This window comes from Balaenoptera borealis (genome assembly GCF_965194805.1).
Source record: "Balaenoptera borealis genome assembly, chromosome: 4".
Taxonomy (NCBI): Eukaryota; Metazoa; Chordata; class Mammalia; order Artiodactyla; family Balaenopteridae; genus Balaenoptera; species Balaenoptera borealis.
In genome coordinates, this window is record NC_138861.1 from 75,196,220 (window position 1) to 75,219,617 (window position 23,398).

Consider the following 23,398-nt stretch of genomic DNA (forward strand, 5'->3'; position numbering starts at 1 on the left):
CTTCAGTAGTTGTGGCTTGCGCGCTCTAGAGTGCAGGCTCAGTAGTTGTGGCGCACGGGCTTAGTTGCTCCGCGGCATGTGGGATATTCCTGGACCAGGGCTCGAACCTGTGACCCCTGCATCGGCAGGCAGATTCTTAACCACTGCGCCACTAGGGAAGTCCACTCTATGATTTTTGACTGGAGAATTTTGTCTATTTACATTTAAAGTAATTATTGATAGATATGAACTTATTGCCATTTTATTAATTGTTTTCTGAATGTTTTTTGTAGTTCTTCTCTGTTCCTTTCTTCTTTCTTTCTCTCTTCCCTTGTGGTTTGAGGACTTTCTTTAGTGAGAAATAAGTAGCATTTATTGAGTCTACTATGTGCCTGGCACAGTTTTAAGTCCTTTACATGTACTCAATTATTAAGTCACTTACCCTTCAGATTCCTCATCTATACAATGGAGATAATGTTACTTTACATTAATAAAATATTACTTTGTGACAATATTTTATGTAGCTGCCTTGCAAAATAGTTTGTGTAAACTTCTTATAACAGTGCCTGCCTGGTACATAGCAGGTAACAGGTGCTGGGTAAGTGCTATTGTTATTATTATACGGCCCCTCTGCTCTCAGAAGAGCTCATATGAAGGGGAATCTATGGCTTTGCCTAAGTTTCCCTACATCTGAGTTCAGACATTACCGAACAACATCTCTGGCAGGCACTTGCCCTAGTTGAAGGATAACATCTCTGGCAGGCACTTGCCCTAGTTGAAGGATAGGTAGGAGGCTGATATGGTGCAGTACTCCATAGCCTTACTTCCCTTATACAGCTCTAAGAATTTTTGTCCACTGAAAAAGCTGTTCAACCTAGACCAGAGCCTGTGGAGAGCTGTCCTTTGGTGGAGGTGCTGAAGGAGTTAGGATAAGTTGTTCAGCTGTCAAGGCACCTGAGCAGTGTTCTAGGTCTTAGAACCTAGAAGGAAAAAAAAAAAAAAAAAAATAGCATAAAACCGGCCGTGAGTTTCAGGATCAGGATTTGGAGCAGCATCTGTCTGATGTACCTGACTCCAAGGAAGTTCTGCTCTGCTGTCTGTGGGGCTGTCTGTGGAGCCTCCAGTGAGCAACTAAGAAGTGGCCCAGCCCAAGGAGAAGATTCACACAGCTTTGATTGTCTGGGGAAAGAGCTGTTGAGTTTCCTTCTGGAAGGCTCTTACTCCTGAAGCTCCAGGTTCTAGTTCTGAATGTCCCAGCTGAAGCTATGACATCCTGAGGGACAATGGGGACTGTGGAGTACAAAGTGATTAAGTTTCTTATCCAGACATCTGATGAAATTGCAGATTCAGAATTTTAGCAAGAGGTGAGATTGTGATTTTATGCATTAAAAAAATATATATTTATGTATCCTGTGGCCTCGCTACTCAAAGTGTGGAACCTGGACCAGCAACATTAATGTTAAATTGAGCTTATTAGAAATGCAAAATCTTGGGCCCTACTCTAGATATTCTGAGTCAGAATCTGCATTTTAAAAAAGATTCCTGACTCATTCATATGCCCATTAAAGTTTGAAAGGTGTTGCATTGGAGAGATAAAATATTACTGAAGATTTTGAAGTCTGCATCTATCTAATTGTTTGTAGAACTTAGAAATACTCCCAGATGAGCAAAAGAGAGAGTCCAATGGCCTCCTTCCCTTTTACTATATTGATTCTCCATATAGTAAGGTCTACTGCCTTGTGTTGGAGGTATCAGGCCACCTCGGTTTGAATCCTGCTTTACCATTTATATAACTTCTCTGTATCTTGGTTTCCCCACCTGTATAAGAGGAATAATAATAGTATCTCAAACAGTTGTGAAGATTAAATGAATTAATACTTTTAAGGCTCTTAGAACAATGCTTAGCACATAGTAAGTGCTCAAAAATGATTCATTACCATCATTTTCAAGGTCTTAGTTTTGTAAGCCATTATCTTAAAATCTCAAATCTTCCTCTAAGGCTGTTGCTGGCAGAATGGTCCAGAGACAAGGCTGGTCAGCTCAGAGCATCTGGGGTGGAAGGATTTGACTGAAACTCCTTTAAGGCAGGTCTAGGCCTGGCATAGACTGCCATTTAGTAGCTTAGTGCCCAAGTGTAATGACCATGGCATGTTAATTACTGACTTCTCTTCTCCCAAATTTTACTCATTAAAAGTCACAGAAGATTTTTAGCCAATTCCCTGAAACCTTATTATCTTTACTTTGTAAAATAAGCCTCTTGAGTATAGTGGAAACCCACTCTGAACCTATCTCCTAATTACATAAGCTGATATCGTTGATGGACTAGCTTCTGGCATCTTCCCATTCTTCTCTTTACCCCCTGCAAATAACTGTAAGTAGAGTTAAGATGATAGACTGAATGAGATGGAAATGATAGGAACCTGATTCCATCCTTCACCAACCATCTACAGGAAGAAATGTGCCAGACCAAGGAACACTTATCAGCTAGAGATTTGGTGTCTAATTTCAATATGGAGCCCTGGGGTATAAGGAGGAGTCCTCTTGCCTAGGTCACCGCTTCTGAAATTTTAATATACAATAAATCACCTAAATATTTTGTTACAATTCAGATTCTGACTTAAGCTAGCTGGGGAGGGCCTAAGATTCTGCATCTCTAACAAGCTTCCAGGTGGAATCAATGCTGCTAATCCATGGGCCACATTTAGGCTGGAACCAGTCTAAGTAGGTTAGAAGGATTCTTCCACACCTGCCTGCCTGAGCCCTCACCTGAATCTCGGCCCTCTGCATAACTGGTTCTCAGCCCTAGCTTCACATTACAATCGCCTGGGGTCCTGGTCCCCAATTCCAGATATTCTGATTTAATTGGTTTGGGGTTTATGGAAGAGAGCCAAAAAGGAAGGGTCAGAAAGACATGAATCTGGGAAAGCTTGGAATTTTCACTCCTTTGCATTAACAATGAAATTCCTTCTTGGCACTGTGATCCAATAAAATAACCTTGCCCTTGACCCTGATCCACATTTGGAGTAGAAAGTCAACGAGAGTGGGGATCCTTGAGCTTTTCACGGAGGTAAATAATAAGTGCATGCAATCGACGTGGGTGTCAAACCAGTTTTATAGAGCAGTTCCAGAGTATTTTTCAAAATGTAATACTGAAACACGTTCTTGGGAGAAAACTAAGTTCAGGAATTTTGAAATGCTGATTTGCTCTGATTCTGGCAAAGAGACAACCAAGTATGTATTCACTTCAGGTAAAACTGTGTAAATATATGATCCTTTTCTTTGAGGACCATGTGCTCTAGTTAGGAAGATGAAACCAATGCATGTGTGCAGTAAAAGGTTAACTTAGCAGGTCTGGGTTTCCCCAAACCTGTGCATTCCAAAGAAAGCCTGTCTCTATAGGACTGACCCCTGGCTAACTCCTAGGAGATAACCTCTGATCCCTTAGAATATACTCACTGAAAAGAGTATTTTTATATGCTTGAGGCCCGACCCTACCTTGAGTCCAGTCCAGAGCCCTCATGATGGTGGCTGGCCACAATCCCTACAAAAGTCTCAAGTCAGGACAGTTAATGTAACAAGCTACAGTCCCTAGTGCTGCAAATGATCTCAAGGCTATAGTTGATATTTGTTATCTACCTCCTCTATCATCCATTCTAGATTCCCCTCACCCTAATCCTGCAACCTAGGCTAGCAAAGTTCAAGCTATAAGAAGTGAGCATCTAGAACATGCAAAAGGAAATAAATGAAATGTATTGGATGTTTATTAAAACCCAAACTGATACACTGTCTTGTTCTGTTGGACTCCAGGCATAGGAATTGTTGCTGGCTGTGTAAATGATATTTTGTGAATTGCTGTTACTGAAGGGAATATGTTGTATCCCTCTGTGTTTTGAGGCAGAAAAAAGAAGATTGAAAACTACTGATCTAGAAAACCACTGATATTTGAAAACCTGATTTAAATTTAAAATTTTCTAGAGAGTAAAGAAATATCTTGAGTAAATATGTACAACTGATCATCCATAATTTATGAGGCAAAGAAACATTTTTTATGCTTATATGAGAATTATATCCTGTCATTTTCTTAATATCTGCCAGAACTCTATTTCACAACACTGGTCACTAAAGCCCTTAATTTGTTACTGTGGTCAAACTATATTAAGACAACTAAATAAAAATTTAGTGCCATTCCTCTTTAAATCAAATCATCAGAGAGGCTTCTATTTAAGAAAAACTTAGAAAAAAGAAACACACACACACACACACACACACGCACGCACACACACACACCCCCCAGCATTCTCTGTTTCTGATTTGAATTCATTTCTATTTTAAGAAGTTAAAAGCCACGTCTTTTTTTTTTTTTTTTAATTGGAGTATAGTTGCTTTACAATGTTGTGTTAGTTTCTGCTGTACAGTAAATTGACTCAGTTATACGTACACACATATTCACTCTTTTTTAGATTTCCTTCCCATTTAGGTCACCACAGATCATTGAGCAGAGTTCCCTGTGCTAAACAGTAGGTTCTCATTAGTTATCTATTTTATACATAGTATCAATAGTGTATATATGTCAATCCCAATCTCCCATTTTGTCCCATCCTCCCTTCCCCCCTTGGTAACTGTAAGTTTGTTCTCTACATCTGTGACTCTTATTTCTGCTCTGCCAATAAGTTCATCTGTACCATTTTTCTAGATTCCACATATAAGCGATATTATATGATGTTTGTTTTTCTCTTTCTGACTTACTTCACTCTGTATGACAGTCTCTAGGTCCATCCACGTCTCTGCAAATGGCACCATTTCATTCCTTTTTATGGCTGAGTAATATTCCATTGTATGTATGTACCACATCTTCTTTATCCATTCCTCTGTCGATGGACATTTAGGTTACTTCCACGTCCTGGCTATTGTAAATAGTGCACTATAAAACTCTCAGAGGAAAACATAGGCAGAACACTCTTTCACATAAATCACAGGAAGATCTTTTTTGATCCACCTCCTATAGTAATGAAAATAAAAACAAAAATAAACAAATGGGATCTAATTAAACTTAAAAGCTTTTGCACAGCAGAGGAAACCATAAACAAAACAAAAAGACAACCCACAGAATGGGAGAAAATATTTGCAAATGAAGCAACCAACAAGGGGTTAATCTCCAAAATATACAAACAGCTCATGCAGCTCAATATCAAAAACACAAATAACCCAATCAAAAAATGGGGGGGGGAGATCTAAATAGACATTTCTCCAAAGAAGACATACAGATGGCCAAGAGACACATGAAAAGATGCTCAACATCACTAATTATTAGAGAAATGCAAATCAAAACTACAATGAGGTATCACCTCACACCAGCCAGAATGGCCATCATCAAAAAATCTATAAACAATAAATGCTGGAGAGGGTGTGGAGCAAAGGAAACCCTCATACACTGTTGGTGGGAATGTAAATTGATACAGCCACTATGGAGAACAATATGGAGGTTCCTTAAAGAACTAAAAATAGAATTCCCATATGACCCAGCAATCCCACTACTGGGCATATACCCAGAGAAAACCATAATTCAAAAAAACACATGCACCCCAATGTTCACAGCAACACTATTTACAATAACCAGGACATGGAAACAACCTAAATGTCCATCAACAGATGAATGGATAAAGAAGATATGGTACATATATACAATGGAATATTTTTTTTATAAATTTATTTATTTTATTTATTTACTTTTGGCTGCATTGGGTCTTTGTTGCTGTGTGTGGGCTTTCTCTAGTTGCGGCGAGTGGGGGCTACTCTTTGTTGCAGCACGTGGACTTCTTATTGCGGTGGCTTCTCTTGTTGCAGAGTACGGGCTCTAGGCGCACGGACTTCAGTAGTTTTGGCACACAGGCTCAGTTGTTGTGGCTCACGGGCTCTAGAGTGCAGGCTCAGTAGTTGTGGTGCACGGGCTTAGTTGCTCCACAGCATGTGGGATCTTCCTGGACCAGGGCTTGAACCCGTGTCCCCTGCATTGGCAGGTGGATTCTTAACCACTGCGCCACCATGGAAGCCAATACAATGGAGTATTACTCAGCCATAAAAAGGAATCTAACTGGGTCATTTATAGAGACGTGGATGGACCTAGAGAGTGTCATATATAGTGAAGTAAGTCAGAAAGAGAAAAACAAATATCATATAATAATGCATATATATGGAATCTAGAAAAATGGTATAGATGATCTTATTTGCAAAGCAGAATTAGAGACACAGACGTAGAGAATAAATGTATGGATACCAAGAGGGAAAGGGGTGGGGTGAGAGGAATTGGGAGACTGAAATTGACACACATAAATTATTGATATTATGTATAAATAGACAACTGGTGGGAACATACTGTATAGCACAGGGAACTCTACCCAGTGCACTGTAGTAACCCAAGTGGGAGGGAAGTCCAAAAGGGAGGAGATATCTCTATGTGTATGGCTGATTCATTTTGTTGTGCAGTGGAGGCTAACACAATATTGTAAAGCAGCCATACTCCAATAAAAATTAATAAAAAAAAATTTGTATAGCCACTATGGAGAACAGTATGGAGGTTCCTTAAAAAACTAAAAATAGAGCTACCATATGACCCAGCAATCCCGCTCCTAGGCATATATCCGGAGAAAACCATGATTCGAAAGGATGCATGCACCGTGATGTTCTTTGCAGCACTATTTACAAAAGCTAGGTCTTTTTTGTTTTTTTAATTTATTGTTGGCTGTGTTGGGTCTTTGTTTCTCTGCGAGGGCTTTCTCTAGTTGCGGCAAGTGGGAGCCACTCTTCATCACGGTGCGCGGGCCTCTCACTATCGTGGCCTCTCTTGTTGCGGAGCACAGGCTCCAGACGCGCAGGCTCAGTAGTTGTGGCTCACGGGCCTAGTTGCTCCGCGGCATGTGGGATCCTCCCAGACCAGGGCTCGAACCCGTGTCCCCTGCATTGGCAGGCTGATTCTCAACCACTGCGCCACCAGGGAAGCTCCAAAGCCAGGTCTTTTGATGTCAGGTTACATATGACCAAGAGACTTCATGGAGTCAAGAGCTGAGTCATGTTTTTCCTTCCCTCTAAATAGATAATCAGGGCAAACCTATCCAAAGAAGTTAGGAAGTTTTCACATTATGATGACAAATGCAATAAAAATATATATGAAATTATTTTATAAAAAAAAATAAAGATGAGATAAAACTGTAAAATTCAACTTTTACTATCGGTGTTATTATTATTGTTGCTGTTGTTATTCAGATCTCTAATTCCTTGCCTAAAACCCTTGGAGCAGATGTGTGTCAGAATTCAGAGTTTTTTGGCTTTTGAAAAATAACATCATATGTTTACCATGAATTACAAAAAAACTCCCATTTGGTCTGGGGAAGAATCCTGTAATGAACAGATAAATATCTCTGCTGCAAGATGTTGAATACTCAAAGTAAATGGTATAAATAAGGGCTATGAGTAGTCCTTACATTTCAGGCCAAGTTTTGCCACCAAATTAATTCAGGTCATGTCAGATTTCTCTGCCAAATGAGTTATAAAACCTAGTTTGGGCTTTTGTGACTTAAAAATTGCAGTTATGGGTTTGTGGACTCCATTATTATTATTATAATTACATAGCTCAAACTTGGATTTAAAAGGGCAAATATCACCTGTACCCAGAATGTTTGCTCAGTGTCACTGCTTAGAAGGTCCTACTCATGGCGGAAGGAAATAGGCTTTCTTGTTAGACAGATCTGGGTATGAATTAGACTTGAAAAAGTCACTTACTGTCTGTGAACTTTCTTTTTTTCATATATAAAATATGTATAGTTAACTCTTTGGACCCTTGGCCTTCTCCCAGGGTGTATCTTGAGAACTTATGATACTACAAACTTGTGAATATCTCTAGATAACATAAATTCCCTCACAAAATTTAGTATATTGTTACTGAACCCAACTGCTTATCCTCTAGCTAATCTGTTGATAGTTACAAGTAGTGGGGAGGTCTGGATGGTGGAGCTCATAAGAAATGATTATTCAAAAGGCAGTTGGAACAAAAATGACTGTTGCTGGTTTTTTTGGCTGCCCCTAACGCAGCATCTCTTAGTCACTTATGGGGAGACACACTTTGTTCCTTACGTGCAGCTCTATCTTGCCTTGGGCATGACGCATCCACGAGAAACATCCAAATATGAAAGAAAAATATGAGGCTTAGCTTGGACTTTTTATATCATGAAAGAAAATGCTGTTTGAAGGTCACTACTAGACAAAAAAATGTGCATGGAAAGTGTTGAAAAGAGTAGTCATTTACATCAAATAACTCAATAATTTGAAATGAAAATTTCTCCAAGAGATTGAGAAAAAATAGTAAATATATTTTCAATAATGGCTGCCAAAGCAAGGGCACTTTAAATACCTAAGTCGGCAGAAGGTTTGTTCATAAAACAAACTTTTATAAACTTTAAATTTTCACTTTTCTGTTACTTGTATTTCTGTACCAAAAAAAGGCATTTGGAAATAGACATTCTGCTGATGTTATTTTTAATGTAATTCATGACAGGCATATAATTTTCAGGTACTTTTGTGATGTTTAAGGATCCTTCACTTGAGGAGATACAGGATTTAGGGCATCTCTAGAGCCATTTACATTTACCATAATCACAATCCAGCTGAGCTTAGTTAAGTATAGTTCATGAATCTAGAGTTGTACAGGATAAAGTAAAATAATTCAGGATGCCTGGAGTGTATTATTTTTTGGTGTATAAGATTCAAAAATGAGTCAAATGAATTTTAAGATTTCACAATTAATAACAAAAAAAGTAACACTTCAGTTCTCTCTTGGGGAATTAAAACGACTCTCATGAAATCATATCCTCACAGAGTAGAAAGTCACAGAATGAAATCATCAGTCAAACCTTGGAGAAGAAAGGAGACATTATCCACTTGATATCTTTATGTTTTAAATAAGTACAGTGTGTGCTTGGAAATGAAAGTCTGGCCATTAAAGCTACTGACAGGCAATGAGAGCCTGCTTTGCTTCTGTCCCAAGAGAATGTTAATAATGCTTAGGGGTGATGTTTAGAATGGGCTGTGTTCTCTGAGCTGTCCTTTGACATAAGAGTGATCAGTTATCTTGTGTGACTGGGTCTAGATGGTGTCCTTTTTGAGTGTGTCCTTACTGTGTTTTTAAAAATAGCAACCATTATAAATGAGAATGCTAATGTTTGGCAGTTTTGATATCACCAATAAATATTATAACTAACTTCTAACAAATAAGAACAAAAATAATACATTCGAAATGTATATCCAAAGATAATTTTCTTATTTATTCATCTGTCATCTGGGCAAGTTATTTAGTCTCCTTAAGTTATTGAAAATAATGCTAATGATTTAATAATAATTTGATTACAGTGACTTTATTGTTTTTCTAGATTTCAATTTTCTTTTATTCTGACAGTTTTCTAATGTTTACAATTACACTTCTAAACATTTTCCTTAAAATGACAGATAACGTTTAAAGAGAAAAATTTCTGACGTTTATTTTACCGGTTAATGCCTATCTTTTTATATCACAATATTGCGTTCCTGACATTTTTTAGTCTAATGTACAGGAGTTTCAGGTGTGTAATGTCAGGATTATTATTATAAAATTCTGTTTAGTAGAAACGTGAATAATCTTACAAAGAGATTTCGAAACAGGTAAGAAAACATATCAAATAGGAGGTTATAGATTTATGTAGTTGAAGTCAAGGGCAAGTGGTAGTACTTTTTACAATTCTTCTAGGAAGCATTTCCAAGATTTCTTTTTTTTTCTTTGAAATATTGAGGAGAAAATCTTTTAAAGTAGTTTCTATACAATATAAATAACATGTAAACAATATTTCTGATAATTGATAAATTTTTGTTTATTTTTAGGAAACATAGTCCAACATTTACAGCCAATTTGCTTTTTGGAAAGTCTTACTAGAAGGAAGAGTTATACCTACCCAAAGCCTCACAACCTGTTTTACTCCTTTTAACCTTGAATATCACACTTTACAGACTGAAAACACTCCATCACTAAAAAGCTTAATTAAAAGATTTCCAAACTTTGCCAGGAAATCTAGGGAACCATGATTTCAAGTTAATATCTTTATAAATTTGGTGTTAAACTGTTACCAAAAAAAAGTATGTATTGTATTGTAACTTCCCCTATATACAGAGACGCAAAATAAAATTAAATCCATGATCCCTCACAGCCCTCTGAGATTATATTCACATCCCAGATTCACAGTAAACTATGGCACACAGGGTAACCATCCCCCAAAATGACAGACTCCAAGCTGACATACACAAAGCTCTAAAAGAAACTTTACTTGAAAAGCAGGTGTATCCAGGATCCCAACACCAGGTCATTCAATTTAAGTCCTAAGGAAACTGAACTCTGGTCAGCAGGTTTTCGCTATACCTATCTTATTGTCCACCAATCAATCATGGGTGGCACATCATTCAACAAATATTTATTGAGCACTTACTACATTGATTACAGTGACTTTAAATAATTTTCCATGTTCCTAGGATAATCAAAGTGCTCAGAGAAAAAAAGTTATTATGAATGCTTCTATTTTCTTGCCAATAGATTTTTCTTAGATGGTACAACTGATACCATCAGGATTTCACAAGAATTAGCCTGTGTGAGAATCACCCATGTTAGTCAGAAAAGCTCTAAATGATAACATTTCCTCGTTATTAAGACTTGTTTCTCTCTGAAATAATCAAATCATGGGACAATAGAGCTGTTATATTACTAAATGTAACAATGATATTCTTTCATACAAGAAGGGTAGTTTTTAAGGAGAAGTTGTGTGTAAGGCACTTAAACTCTATTAACTTTTAGTACTCTGAGGCAGTTATTTGCTAAGTAATACCTAAGGAACAAATTTTAGATGTTCCCAAGTGAAATATTGTGGCTGGTTCAACAGTTTAAATACTTGGTTCATTTTTTAAAATGTATACATATATTTAAAATTTTTTTATTGTTTTAACATTTTATTAGGAATATTTCAAACCACATGATTAGAGAGAAAGGTTCAATGAACACCTAGGCATTCATTCCCCAGCTACAAAACCATCAAAACATGTTCCATCTAACTCAGCCTCACTCCCTGCCCCTCCCCCCACTGGATTATTATGAATCAAATTCCAGATAACATTTAATTTCATTTGTAAAAATTTCAACATTATCGCTAAAATATAAGGCCACACAAAAAATTAACTCCAATCCTATCATCACCTTAAAAAGTAATAATATTAGGAAAGCTAAAATTAAAAATGATGGATATCAAAAGTTGGTGAGCATGTGGAGCAACTGGAACTCCAGTGCTGGGAGTGTAAAATAGCACAATTACTTTACAACTTCTTATAAAATTAAATATACATCTACACTATCACCTAGCAATTTCACTCCTAGGAATTTACCCCCAAAGAAACAAAAACATATACAGAGGGTCCTGGCTTAGGATTTTTCAGCTTTACAATGGTGTGAAGGTGATATGCATTCAGTAGAAACCATACTTGGAATTTTGAATTTTGATGTTTTCCGGGCTAGCAATATGTGGTACAATCCTCTCTCATGCTGCTGAGCCAAGCAGTGAGCCACATTTCCCAGTGAGCCATGTGATCACAAGAGTAAACAACCAATACACTAAAAGCATTCTGTACCCAGACAATCATTATGTTTTCCACTTTCAAAAAAAGTGTTCAATACATTACATGAAGCATTAAGCAATTTACTATAAAATAGGCTTTGTGTGAGGTGATTTTGTCCAACTGTAGGCTAATGTAAGTGTTCTGAGCATGTTTAAGATAGGCTAGGCTAAGCTATGATGTTTGGTAAGTTGGATGTATTAAATTCACTTTCGAATTATGATATATTCATACAATGGGTTTATTGGGAAGTAACCCCATCCTAAGTTAAGGAATATCTGAGTGCACAGAAAGACCTGTGCAAGAATGTTGATAATGTTTTACTCATAATACCCCAAACTGGAAACCACCCAAGTGTCCATGAACAGGAGAATGGATTGTTTTTAAAGTGGAATATTTATACAATGGAATGCTACTGAGCAATAAATAGAAACTAACTACTAGTATATGCAACAGCATGGATAGATCTCAAAAACATTATTTGATATATAATCATTAGAATGGATGCAATCAAAAAGACAGTAACAGATGTTGGCAAGGATATGGAAAAACTAAAACTCTCATACTTTGCTGGTGAGAGAGTAAAATGACATAGCCACTTTGGAAAATAGTTTGACTGCTTCTTTACAAGTTAAACATAAATGTACCATATGACCCGGTAATACACCTACTTATCTACACAAGATAAATGAAAACATATATGAGGACAAAGACTCACATGTGAGTGTTAACAGCAGCATTTTCACACCAGCCCCAAATTCGAAACAACCCAAATACTCAATAAGAGATGAATGAATAAATAAAATATGGTCTATCTGTACAATGGAATATTATTCAGCCAATAAAAAGGAATGCTACAACATGGATGAACCTAAAAATATTATGCTAAGTGAAAGAAGCCAGACACAAAGACCACAAATTGTATGATTCAGTTTATATGAGTTGTCCAGAGAAGGCAAACGTGTGGAGACAGAAAATAGATTAGTAGCTGCCTGGGTTGAATGTAGAAATGGGGATTACTTGAAAATGACCCTACTGGGTCTTTTTTTTTTTTTTTAATTTTGGTTTCTGCTCTGATTCTTTTTATTTATTTGTTTGTTTGTTTGTGGCTGCATTGGGGTCTTTGGCTGCACATGAGCTTTTCTCTAGTTGTGGCGAGTGGGGGCTACTCTTTGTTGCGGTGCGCGGGCTTCTCATTGCAGTGGCTTCTCTTGTTGCGGAGCATGGGCTCTAGGCGCACGGGCTTTGGTAGTTGTGGTACAAGGGCTAAGGAGTTGTGGCTCATGGGCTCAGTAGTTGTGGCTCGCGGACTTTAGAGAGCAAGCTCAGTAGTTGTGGCACACGGGCTTAGTTGCTCCGTACCATGTGGGATCTTCCCGGACCAGGGCTAGAACCAGTGTCTCCTGTATTGGCAGGAGGATTTTTAACCCCTGTGCCATCATGGAAGCCCGGGCCTACTGGACCTTACTGGGATGATAAAATATTCTAAAACTGGATTATATGATTGTTGCACATCTTGGTAAACTTACTAAAAGTCATTCAATTGTATACTTAGAGTGAGTGAATTTAATGATATGTAATGATATGTAAAGAAGCCAGATACAAAAGAGTGTGTTAGTGTATGATCTTTTTATATGAAGTACAGAATAGGTGAAATTAACCTATTGTGCTAGAAGCTAGAAATTGGTTACTCTGAGGTAAGAGCTGGGGGTTATTGACTGGAAAGGAACAGGAGAAAACTTTCTGGGGTGATGGAAATTTTCTACATCTACATCTATATCTTATTTTGGGTGGTGGCTACCCAAATTGTTAAAGCAGATACAATTATTAAAACTGGTCATACTGGGCTTCCCTGGTGGCGCAGTGGTTAAGAATCTGCCTGCCAATGCAGGGGACACGGGTTCGAGCCCTGGTCTGGGAAGATCCCACATGCCGTGGAGCAACTAAGCCCGTGAGCCACAATTACTGAGCCTGTGCTCTGCAAGAAGAGAGGCCGCGACAGTGAGAGGCCCGCGCACCGTGGTGAAGAGTGGCCCCCGCTCGCCGCAACTGGAGAAAGCCCGCACACAGAAACGAAGACTCAAGACAGCCAAAAATAAATAAATTAACTAATTAATTAAAAAAAAAAAAAAACTGGTCATACTGAATACCTAATATCTGTGCACTTTATTGTATGCAAATTATACATTCATTAGAATCATAACAATATTTCCCTTAATACTATAGAATATTCACTTCTGAATCCCCAATTGTTTATTTGTGTATAATTGATTTGTTTGAATTAGTATCTAAACAAATTCCCTACATTGCCCTTAACTGGTATGTCTCTCAAGTCTTTTTTTTCCTCAAGAAAAATAACAAAATTGATTTATAGGTAGTGTGTGTTTTGCACATGCATTTCCTTCACTCCATTTTTTCAGTACTTTTTAAAGAAATAATTTACATATGATAAAATGCAAAGTGTTCAGTGTATAGCTTGATAATCTTTTGAATATGAACATGTATTTCTAATTTAAAAGGTAAATTGGCCACATTGTAAAATGTGTGAAATTGAGAGAAAGTAAAAACAATCACAATCACCATTTTGGTGTATTTCTTCTTATCTTTTTTTGCAACTGCCTCTTAGTGAAATAATATATATAAAGTGCTATATCATCATCATCATCATCATTTCACAGGCATATATTGCTGAGGAAATGGTCAAATTAAACAGAGTATGTTTTCTTGAAAATGAAGTCTTGTCCCAGCATATGTTTTGATCTCACTTACTGTAAACTGACTTATTCCTTACATGGGCTTTTTGAAAACAGTTTCCATGTAATGCTTGAGGTGTTGATTTTTCTTGCGATTGCATTAATTCCCATATAAATGCCAGGTTTTGTTGAAGAAGAAGAAACTAGGCTAAATGATGGGACCCTTGGGACGTGGATATTACTATTTTTACAAGCAGCATTTTTCTCTGGTCTGGAAAAGTTCACAGCATTTCTGTTCTGTTTTGTTTTTTGAGGGGGTGGGGTGGGGCCGCTGCTGTTCCCTTTCCTGAGATGTAATGAGATGCAATTGATCTGTTAGCAAAAATGGCTTTCAGAGGCTGCAGATACAGTAAAATCTAATCAAGCAAACAATATTATGCTAAATTGACTTTGAGTAAAAAGTGGTTATCCCACTTTCTGAACAGTTTTTAAAATAATACCAAAAGGATGAAAACACAATCAAAGGCAATTTAATGTTCTTAAAAGTTTATGATAGGGCTTCCCTAGTGTCACAGTGGTTAAGAATCCACCTGCCAATGCGGGAGACACGGGTTCGAGCCCTGGTCCGGGAAGATCCCACATGCCGCAGAGCAACTAAGCCTGTGTACCACAACTACTGAGCCTGCGCTCTAGAGCCCACGAGCCACAGTTCCTGAGCCGGAGTGCCACAGCTACTGAAGCCTGCGCACCTAGAGCCCATGCTCTGCAACAAGAGAAGCCACTGCAATGAGAAGCCCACGCACTACAACGAAGAGTAGCCCCCGCTCACAGCAACTAGAGAAAACCTGCACGCAGCAACGAAGACCCAATGCAACCAAAAACAAATAAATAAAATAAATTTTTTAAAAACTATAAAAAAAAGTTTATGAGAGCTTTTTCAAAAAATAGTGCTGGAGCAGTTAGACATCCATAGGCAAAAAAAAGAAAGAAAGAAAGAAAAAAAACAAAGAATCTTGAGTTAAACTTTATACTTTACGTAAAAATTAACTTAAAAATAATCACAGACTTAATTAAAAATAAAATACAAAAATATAAAACTTTTATATTTAAGAGAAAATCTTCAGAACCTAGGACTGGGCAAAAAGCTTTCAGACTTGACACCAAAAGCATGACTCATAAAAGGAGAAATGTGATAAATTGCATCTCACCAAAATTAAAATTTTTGCACTGTATGATATCACTTCTATGTGGGATCTAAAAGATAAAACAAACTAGTGAATATAACAAAAAAGAAACAAACTCACAGTTATAGAGAACAAACTAGTGGTTACCAGTGGTGAGAGAAGAGGGGAGGGGCAAGATGGGATAGGGGATTAAGAGGTACAAACAACTATGTATAAAATAAGTAAGCTACAAGGATATATTGTACAACACAGGTAATATAGCCAATATCTTATAATAACTATAAATGGGGTATAACCTTTAAAAGTTGTGAATCACTATGTTGTATACCTGAAACTTATATAATATTGTACATCAATTATACCTCAATGAAAATTTTTAATAAAAATTAAAATATTCTAGATTTCAAAAAAATTAAAAATTTTGCTCTTTATGAGGAGGATGAAGGGCCAAGCTGCAAACTGGAAGAAAATGTTTGTGAATCACATATTCAAAATAAGACCTTGTATCTAGAATACAGAAAGAGCTCTCAAAACTCAATCTAATTAGAAAATGGGCAAAAGACATTAGCACACATTTCACTGAAGAGAACATACAGATGGCAAACAAACAAATGAAAAGATGCACAACATCAATGGCTATTAGGAAAGTGCAAATTAAACCCACAACAAGATATCACTATACACCCATCAGAATGGCTGAGATAAAAACAAAAATAACAATAACATCAAATGCTGGAAAGGATACAGAGAAACTGGATCACTCTTTGCTGATGGGAAAGTAATATGGTACTGCCACTCTGGAAAACAGTTTGTCAACCTCTTATAAAATTAAATAAGCACTTACCATATGACCCAGCAATTGCACCCTAGGGCATTTATCTCACGGAAGTGAAAACTTATGTCAACACAAAAACTGTACACAAATGTTCACAGCAGCGTTATTCGCAATAGCCCAAAACTGGATGCCCTTCTGTAGGTGAATGGTTAAATGTAATATAATAAAAAGGAACAACCTCCTGGTAATATATAAGAATTTAAATGGATCCCAAGGGAATTATGCTGAGTTGGGGGGGGAAGACATTCTCCAAAGGTAACATAGTATATGATTCCATTTATGTAACATTCTTAAAATAACAGAGTAAAAGGAAAAGCAGGTGGCTGCTGGAGTTAGGGATGAGGAGAGGGGGTGAGTATGGCTAAAAAAGGGTAGTACAAGGGAGCTTTGTGGTGATGGAATTGCTCTGTGTCTTGACTGTGATGGTGGTTAGAAGAATCTGTGCAATTCATAAATTGCACAGATTTGCATAGAACCACAAATTACATAGAACTCACACACACACACACACACACACACACACAAGTACACGTAAAACTGGTGAAATCTGAATAAGCTCTATGGATTGTACCAATGTCACTTTCCTGATTTTGATATTGTTCTATAATTATACAAGATATTACCTTCGGGAGAAAATAAGCAAAGAACACATAGGACTTCTCTGTAAATTGTTTGGCAACTTCTTGTGAATCTATAATTATTTCAAAATAAAAAGTTTAAAAAGTTTATGAGAGCTTGGGCTGTGTGTTTAGTAAGAGGTCTGGATGGTAAAAGACCATTGTAGTAATTTGTCCCATCTCCTCCTTCTGCCTTCCTGAAAAATTGGTGGGTCTACATCTTGAAAGTTTCATGGAAGTAAATGAATTCTCCTCCTTCTTGTGTCTGTTCTTCCTATTCTCGGCATTGACACTCTTCATTATGAAATACACAAAAATGGAGTAAAACTTTAGAAGAAGTTTTCAAAACCCTCCCTTCTATTTAATGATTTCTCTTCCTCATCCACTTGTTAGTCATCACCAACATAGTAAAACTTACTGTGCACTTATTTCGTGCCGGTCACTGTTGCAAATGTAAGAATCCCAACTTAAAAGAGAAATGGAAATTTTTGATTTACTTAACTCTGAACATCGAAGGATGACCTGGCTTCAGGCCTGGCCAGATGTCAGCATGTATAACAAATTCCATCTCTCTCTCTTTCTCTGTCTCTCCATTTCTCATGGCTACTTGGTATCATTCCAAAACAGCCTCTCTGCATGTGGTAACCCACATGGTCCATGTATGTCAGACTCACAGAGAAAGAGAAAGCCTTTGCTATAGCTCTGAGGCAAATTCAGGGATCAATCCTTGAATCATGTGAGATTCTTACAGAAAAAGGAATGGTTTTCCAAAGGAAGGGATGTTATGCAGGCAAAAAAAATTTATGCACTCCTAGTTTACAGATAATCAAAACTGGATCTTTCAAAGGGCAATTAGTATCACAACGTCTTGCTGCTAGTAGGTGGTGCTGCTCTGAATCAAGAGCTAGATTGGGGGCTTCCCTGGTGGCGCAGTGGTTGAGAATCCGCCTGCCAATGCAGGGGACATAGGTTCGAGCCCTGGTCTGGGAAGATACCACATGCCGCGGAGCAACTAGGCCCGTGAGCCACAACTACTGAGCCTGCGCGTCTGGAGCCTGTGCTCCGCAACAAGAGAGGCCGCGACAGTGAGAGGCCCGAGCACCGCGATGAAGAGTGGCCCCCGCTTGCCGCAACTAGAGAAAAGCCCTCGCACAAAAACAAAGACCCAACACAGCCAAAAATAAATAAATAAATAAACAATTAAAAAAAAAAAAAAAAAAGAGCTAGATTGTCCAGCTCCTGTGCTCAGGTTCTCAATCATGAGGTCATACTGCCTCCAAGAATTCTTGCTCTCCTGGTTACATAATCCCAGTGTCTAACAGCATTTCTATATTTATGTTTATTTTCTACCATATGCTGATTGACTCTTTTCTTTATAAGTTCCATCTTCTCAAGTCTCCCACACTGACTAGGTCAGAATAAGAGACAGAACCCAGGACAATGAAAGATCGCTTTATCATTCCAATATAGTTATAGGGTGTATCACCATTTATACAGTAGATATATGCTTCAAGGTTGTATACTATTATAAATAAAAGTTTTATACATCAGTTTTTTGTTTTCCTTATTCATGTATATATATTTTTGTGCTTATTGCATGCCAAGTACTCTTAACACTGAGAACTTGAGTTATAGAACAATATGAAAGTGACTGTGTTTTTAAAAGGATAAAAGGATTAAAAACCTGAGTTGGTATTCTCCTAGCAAAGGGAGACAAATAAAAAACAAACCAACAACTCTATAGATAGAAATATCTAGTATGATGTCAGGTGGTAATAAGTGTTAAGGAGAAAAAGGTGTGTAAAGGAGACGGGAAGTGCTGAGAGGAAGAGGGTGCTATTTACTATCCAGGGATCAGGGAAGGGAGACATCATCAATTATGTAACATATTTGCCTTGAGTGCTTTGCCCAATATAGAATTAACTCAGCACTCCTGAAGGTCTCTATTATATGATAGGGTATAATGTGGTAGGATAGGAAAGGAGTTGAAGGCAATTCTTTGGTATATTTTTAAAGAGAATAAAAGTACAGGAGGACAGAAGGATGAGAAAAAGAAGCTCAAGTTATTTTTATTGATCAACTACAATTGCCACAAATCAAGTGTTGGTAGTTAAATCATTAAACATATGGATGTCATGATGAGAATATCAGGGTTGATCTGCTTGGAAACACACTGAATTAAGGCAATGATTGCCTTAATTTTATTTTTCAGTTTTCTCTAAGAAGTAAATCTATTATTTTGCCTACTTCTGCTTTTTCCTTTTAAGCTGTTTAAAAACTCTGAAATTAGGGTTGAAACTCAAGATTGAAAGTAGCTTACATATGTACTAATGGGTGAAAACAGAAAAAAGGACCTGTGATTAATTTTTGAGAAAAAGGGATTTGATCACTTCATAGATGAACAAAGAGAATAAACTACTCAACATTGACTAATTTTATTCTTCTCAGAAATGTCTTAAATTTCTAGTATTTAATTTAGAGCAACATGACATACATCCATATACATTGAGCATTTCATATCTGTTATGGTCCACTTAAAAAATCAGAGCTAAAAGTATTTGAGACACTAGAGATAAAATGAGTAGTGATTACTCCTTTTATGATACTAACTGAAATGGTGCTTATTTTTATATTCAGAAACTCATTCCAGGTCTCTTTTGATTAGTTTATTTTAGCATTTTTTAAAAGATCAAATAATACCAATTTTCTTTTCCTTTCTTTCAATTACCTTTGACCAAATGCAGTAAAAAATTTTATTTTAACACACCTGTGTAAAGAAATCACATATTTTTTCATAAATACAGATGTCTTTAGAAAATATAATCGTTTTGACTCATTTTGAAATAGATTGAAAAACCAGTCTAGTGATAAAAAATGGTTGTACAACTTATTGTGTAGAAATAATAAATTTTACTTTATCCTTGTATTTTTTAACTGTCATTTAATTTTAGGTTCCATTTTTATAAAACTTCCTATGTCTGGAAGTATCTGTTTTGCTTCCAGCTTTGCCACGATGTGACTCATAAGCATGTCAAGAAAATCTAATAAATCTTTCATTAGTGTGTATAAATATTTTAACTGCAGTTTAAGGAACAGGGAAAGATCCTGCCTTCAACGGATTGGAATTTTTTTTAACGTCATGTTTCAAATTAGTAATAACAGTGCTGCATTTCTATAATGGCTTTACCCTCGGAACATCTATCATGTGAAAATCTAGCCTTGTGGGCATCAGTGTAACTGCAAAAAGTTATTGACTTCTTGCTTTTTTTTTTAAAAATTTTTATTTATTTATTTTTGGCTGTGTTGGGTCTTCGTTTCTGTGCGAGGGCTTTCTCTAGTTGCGGCAAGTGGGGGCCACTCTTCATCGCGGTGCGCGGGCCTCTCACTATCGCGGCCTCTCTTGTTGCGGAGCACAGGCTCCAGACGCGCAGGCTCAGTAGTTGTGGCTCACGGGCCCAGTTGCTCTGCGGCATGTGGGATCTTCCCAGACCAGGGCTCGAACCCGTGTCTCCTGCATTGGCAGGCGGATTCTCAACCACTGCGCCACCAGGGAAGCCCTGACTTCTTGCTTTTTAAGAAATTCTCTTATTACTTTTCTCAAAAGGAATTTATCTCTAAAGTCTCTCTGCGATAAACCTATGCTGCTTTCAGGCTGCACGGCAACCTTCTCTGGCCTGTACTTGGAGAATTCACCAACAGTATCTCCACCCACAGCTCCTCCTGAATGCAAGAGACCGAAGAGATGAAATCTAGCTCCTTTTGCAAAGACATTAGCAAGAATGCCTCTTGAACATACAAATCTTTTATTCACCATTAGTCCACATCACAGTCACTACATGCATCGGATGAACCTGAAAAACAACCTCAAGTGGAAGGACTTTTAATGATGTTGCTCATTATTCCTGTAAACTGTTTAAAATAAATTTTATCAAATACTTAGAGAAAATAAGAAGAGTTTCCCTCTCCTGTAAAGGATGATGTTGCATTTCTTAAATTTTGTGAGCTGCTACATCATTATCAGGGCAAAGTTAATTATCCTACAACAGAAAGCCTTAAGAAATGTAGATGTATTTGGTCTGTGGTCCCCCATTTCTTGTATTCATTATTCTTTTGTTGTCTCTTAGAAGAGTGTTTTTCCTGCGTTGATTTCTCAGTACAGTGTAGTTCATCCAAAAGTCTTTCTGAGTCAAGAGATTTTCCTGGAAGCAGAGAGGCCGATATCTACCTAGTTTGAAGACACAGATGGGAAAAGGAAAAGTTAGGATTATTGGAGTTACTATAAAATATATGAAATACTATTGTTCAAAGAGAAGGCAAACTCAGTTATAAACTGGGAATTTCATCCAGATGCCAAAGTTGTTTGTGGAAAGAGCTGAAAAGTATCCTTGTCACTAAATAATAGATACCCATCTTCAGAAGTAAATAGACCCCCCCAATCATTTGGTCATTTTCTTGTAATTGCCACAAATGACCCTCTCCCCTTGAACCTGTGCTCTGTAACCCCACAGTTGGCTTCTCCCCTGAATTCTATTTAGAGACCAAAGGCTAAATTGAGTCTTTGGAGCAGTTTGCTTTTAACTTCCATAATCTCATCAGAACTTTACTCTTCAGTATTAGATACCTTTAAGCAAAAACTTTTCTCTAAACTTCAAATTTGATATTAGGGTGGTATTTCTAAGTGAATCATCCTGCATGAACTTAAGCAGTAAATAACAGAAAATTGGGAAGATGCACGACAAGGTACAGGTGGTCTTAGGAAAGATAAAACAAGACGCAGAGTTTTCAGCATTTTGTTAGTCTATAAATCTTACAGGTGACAATGGCTTAATAAATGCTTCCTGAATGAGTGAGTGTCCTATAAACCGTTTAGAACAGGTTATCACAAAATCCACTTGCCATTATTTATATAATGATGCTATTCATAAATAACAGTTATATCAAAGTGACTATTAAGACCAACATTCTCCATCTGGGTTTTATGAAGTATATATTTTCTGCCCTGAAAAAATTAGTTAATGACTACAGCATGATACAGACATGTCTTAGGTGAATGCCTTCACAAAGTTCTAGAAGAGGATTTCATAGTTACCAAGAACATCCAGGACTGTTATTTGTTAAATAACAAAATTTGTTATTTTGTACTGTTATTTGTTAAATAACAAAATTTGGATATTTAATGCCAAAAATAGACAAATTTTTTTTGTGCTAAATTGCAGAGGCTGCCACCATCCTCTGCCACAGGTCATCATCATTGTATCTGGCCTGAACTTCTTTCTTTTTTTTTTTTTAATTGAGATGTAATTAACATACCATAAAATGTATCCTTTTAAAGTGTACACTTCAATGATTTTTACTATATTCACATCATCACTGTCTAATTCCAGAACACTTTTTATCACCCTAAAAGGAATGCCCCTAAAAGGAATCGTCTATTTTTATTAGCAGTCACTCTTCTTTCTTCCCAGCCTCTGGAAACTACTGATCTATTTTCTGTCTGTATGGAGTTGCCTCTTCTGGATATTATGTATAAATGGGATCATGCCATTTGAAACCTTTTGTGTCTGACTTCTTTCACTTAGCATAATGTTTTCAAGGTTCATCCATGTTATAGCATGCATCAGTACTTCCTCCAGTTTTATGGCTCTGGTGTGGACTTCTACCATGTTCTCCCTGCTTCTACTGGGGTCCTCCACAGTCTGTTCTCCACTGAAGTCAGGGTGATGTTTTGCAAATGTAAATCAAATCATCTCACTCTTCTACTTAAAATCCTTCAGAGACTTCCCATTTTACTTAGAGAAAAAAAAACTGAACTCCTACCCATGGTCTCTAAGACCTTTCAATGATCAGGACTCTACCCTGCCTACTTCCCAACATCAGCTCCCCATATTCCACTTACTCACTCTGTACCAGTTCTGTGCCAGTTACACTGGCTTCCTTCTGCTCCTGGAAACTTCAGGCTTGGCATTTCTTTCAGTTTCTGCCTCAGGGCCTTTGCACTTGATGGTCCCATTGCCTGAGGCTCTTTTTTCACAGAACTTTCTGGTTTCTTCTTATCTTTCAGGGCCTTTCATATCATCCCCTCAGAGAGGCAACCCTAGATAATCCTGTGTCAAGTATCTTTCCCCCAACTCCCAGTCACCTTCTATCGTTTCATTACCCTGTTTTCTTTATAGCATTTACTACTATCTGAAATTGTTCTGTTTTGTTTACTTGCTTATTATCTACCTCTCCTTGAAAATCTGTCAACTCCATGAAGGCAGAGACTTTAAATGACTTGGTCTCTGCTATATCCCAAGCTTCTAGAATGGAGCCTAGAAGGTGCTCAATTAATATTTGAAGGAATGCATGGCTATCTTGCCTAGAACTCCTAAATCTTCCAGATCTTGCCCCTACTCTCAGCTCCTAAAGCTGAGTCTC

General features: G+C 37.3%; 1 protein-coding gene across 1 annotated transcript in view; it reads left to right on the forward strand.

The window, feature by feature from the left end:
* Positions 1-23,398, forward strand: part of LOC309627933 (uncharacterized protein) — a 146,117-nt gene that overhangs the window by 120,088 nt on the left and 2,631 nt on the right. The window lies entirely within an intron of this gene.